The sequence below is a fragment of the Bidens hawaiensis genome, unplaced genomic scaffold (assembly GCF_021521415.1).
Source record: "Bidens hawaiensis isolate Kalapana, Puna unplaced genomic scaffold, B.hawaiensis_p1.1 tig00022556_1, whole genome shotgun sequence".
In the NCBI taxonomy this organism is placed as follows: domain Eukaryota; kingdom Viridiplantae; phylum Streptophyta; class Magnoliopsida; order Asterales; family Asteraceae; genus Bidens; species Bidens hawaiensis.
The window spans coordinates 210,980-214,765 of NW_027493519.1; positions in this window are offsets into that span (position 1 = coordinate 210,980).

Genomic DNA, 3,786 nt, shown 5'->3' on the forward strand with positions numbered 1-3,786 from the left:
AGTTGTTAATCCAATAACTATAGCACTAACAGATCTCAGATCTGTGGATAATCGATTAATACGTTTATATAGATCTAGCTCATAATTACTATAGATTTATTGTTGTATGTGTTTATATATTATCAGTATATGTATACTAGTAATTCGTATAATATTAGTTTGAAGATTGAGAGAACGATTGGACATAGATTCGATAATTAACTCTCTAAACTTAAATTAACAGTGAATAGTGTTCACTATATATAGAAGGAGGTCTGGTTCGCTAACATCCCTAGCGAACCAGACACTGCTTCGTTACATACATTAATTTAGACGAAACACCCCCTGATTCGTTAACATTCCCTAACGAATCAGGAGGGAATACACTTAATGTCTTAGTTCGCTAACATCCCCTAGCGAACTAGACTTTAAACCTAACGAACTAGATAATAATTTAACTAATTATTACATTAAATAAAAAACAAAACGTTAACGATAATTACAAAGACTCAAGACGCAAAACCGTGCACTAACTGACACCCCCTCGTCTTGAGCTCTTTGTCTAAATTATTTGAAGTGCTTGGACTGCCAGTCTCTGCAACTATGAATTCCATGCTCATGGCACATACGAACAACTCGTTGGAACTGCATAGCCAAGTCATAGTCTTCTTGGCGCTCGAACAAAATCTGCTTTCTGTGGAGCACGTCATTGTCTGTCTCTGATAAATTAACCAATCACATCGGGTCGATTATCTTGATGAGCTCAGTCTTCAGTCCTCTGCCAAGAACAATGAAGGCCTTGCCAGTACGATTGTCATAGTACCAGCGGTTGAATGAGAAATGCAACTGTTGGGGCATCGTCTTCACATGAACCTGTTTCATCGTCTTTGGCGGATTTACCTTCAGGACAAGTTTCCTCCAGGCAGTCCTCGGATCAATCTCGTCAATACGCCTACGCCTTGGGACTTGGGGCTTGAAGAACTTGAAGCCGTGATTGACCTAGAAAAGTAAGTGTTGGTGAAACCACTCAGCTATTCGGTAACCCCCATGATTGATAAATGGACGTCTCGAGAGGGTACAAACCCACCGCGGCAAAGTAAGAACATCCATTATCGTCTCGTAATACTGAATCCCCTTCTCCCATTTGAAATATCACCTTCCTGTGTAATCATACCCTCAGAATTCCCAGCAAAAGCCACATAACCTGCTTGAATATTTCTCACATTTGATAAGAGATTGAGATTTCCTATAATATGACGAGAACATCCACTGTCCATAATCCAGTTTTCACCAGAAATGGTCTTGGATGTACCCTACACACAAAAGAAAATGATTAGTTCAAAAAGGCAGCCCAGGCCTCAGTCTTGGGCACCTTTTGGTTTTCTTGAGAAAATTTAACCTTAGTTGCATTCAATTGTTTTTCAGCAACTTGAGAATAAGTTACAGGTTTATTAGACTTTCGTCTTAGATACGCAGCTTGAACCACATTTGAATTAACATTTTTGCATAGTGGTTCAGTAGGAATAAACTTAGGTTTAACGGAACCATGAGTTTCATTCATATGAACAACTTTTCGAGGATGTATGTTCGAAAACATAATATAAGTATCGTCAGCATACGACACAGGTCGTTTCAAAATCTCCTTTACCAACGGAATCGGTTTTGAGTGATCCTTGATAAAAGGATGAAGATTCTGGTTGTTCTGTTGATTACAATTTCTCACTACATGACCTTGTTGACCGCAAAGAAAACAACTTTGCATATCAACATGATGATGTTGAGAATTTGTTTGAGCATGTGACGCAGAGGATGATTGATGACTCGCATTTTTAGTCATGCTTTCAGCAAAATCATCAGATAACTCAGATTTCTTTTTCAAATAAAAATCTAAGTTAGAAAAATTTGAAAAACTTTTCAAAGTGTCAGTTCCGGTTGACTTTACAAATTTAACTTGCTTAGCTTGTTTTAAAACTCGCTTTGCTCTTGTCATTGGATCTGATGAAACTGATGTTTTCGCTTGAGCATATTGACGTTCAAGTTCACGAACTTTGGAAGTTTCATTGTAAAACACACTCTCAATCAGTTCAGGTTTAATGATACTAAGAGGAATGTCTTTTTCAGTGAACATAGTATCCATCCCCTTTAACTTAAAAACACGAGCAGATGACGGCTTAATTGCATTAGGATTTATAAAACGCAACAAATCCTCATCAGAAATTTTGGGTTTTTCTGGTTTCTTAGCCTTCACCGGTTTGACAAACACATCTTCCTTCATCTTAGTTGTGTGCTAACCATACACAGCCTCCTCAAATTCATGAGGTTCACACATTATGTGATTAGAACTTGGAATGTTCTTGTTCTTGTGTATAATCTCAGGTTTAAACACATCCTCGATGATAACTTTGTAAACATTTTCAACAAAAACTTTGTTGCTTTGAACATGAGGTTTCTGAGAAACAGACTTGGCTTTAACAGTTTCAGAATAAACATGAGGTTTACTTTGTTTAGAATTTTCTGAAATCACAGGCTTTTTAAGAATAACATCTTCTTCAGTTGGAGTAAAAGGATTAATTTTATAATAATTGTGAAATGGTGGTGGAATTTCAACAAAACCTATACCTTTCTTTGAATCTTTTTGTTTTCCAGAAACTTCAATAATTTCATTCAACAAAAACGAGGAGTTTCGAAATTTACCCAATTTGTTCTTCAACTCAAGAACCTCATTTTCAAGTTCGGTTATTTTTGAACGATGTTTCAAGATTTCTTGAAACTTTTGGTCATTGATTGTCATTTTCACAGATAACTCTGCTTTAAGATCAAGATTGCTTATAGTCAATGCCTCAATTTTCTCTCTCGAGTTGATTTGAGAGGTCAAGGATTGCCTATAAGTATCTTTTAAAGACACAATCTCTTTTAACAAATTATCATTCTGAAGTTTTAATGAGTCTATCTTTGACTTATTATACTCACAATCAACACATGATAATTTAGAACTTGAATTACTAACCTCGCTTTGTTTGGCCATGCAAGCAGATGTAGCAGAATCACTGATCTTAGCCATACAAGCAAAGCTAGTTGGAAGCTTTTCACTTTGATTATCCGATTCAGACTCAGTTTCAGCGTCAAAAGAAACTTCACTTCCACTTATATCTTGTGTGTATTCAAGAAACCCAAACATAGCTAGATTAGCTTGATTATCATTGCACAATAGTCATTGTGACCAATCACCTCCATCAGCTAACACTGCATGTGACCCAGAAGTAGACGTTTCTTTTCAATATCATTAACCCGTGGTGTAGAAGAGTTTTGATTTTGACCACGAGGACCAGTATACTCCTTCTTTGGCTTGTCACATTCTTTCGAAAAGTGTCCGAATTCTTGACAATTATAACACTTTACCTTCAACTTGTCAAAACCCAACTTCTTATTCAGAGCAGGAAGATCTTTTCTGGTCCTTTGCATAAATCTTTTTACCTTACGAACAATCATTGCCATGTTCCACTTTAAATCCATGAGTTCAAGATCATCGGGGTCAATTTGATCATAGTCTTCATCGGTTAAATCACTTGTTGCAATCTTGCTACTCACCAAATTCTCGTAAGAAGACATAAAGGCAGACAAAAATGCAAAGTTTTGTTCAGCTTCCTTTATGTTTACATTAGTTTAAGATGAGAATTGACTTGTAGATGATGAAGTTCCTGATCCTCCAGATGAACCAGAGATACCAGAAAATCCAGGATTTCCAGCTGTGTAGAAACAGGCTCGTGGATCACTATACATTGTAGTAGCATTCTCACTTGCAGCTTG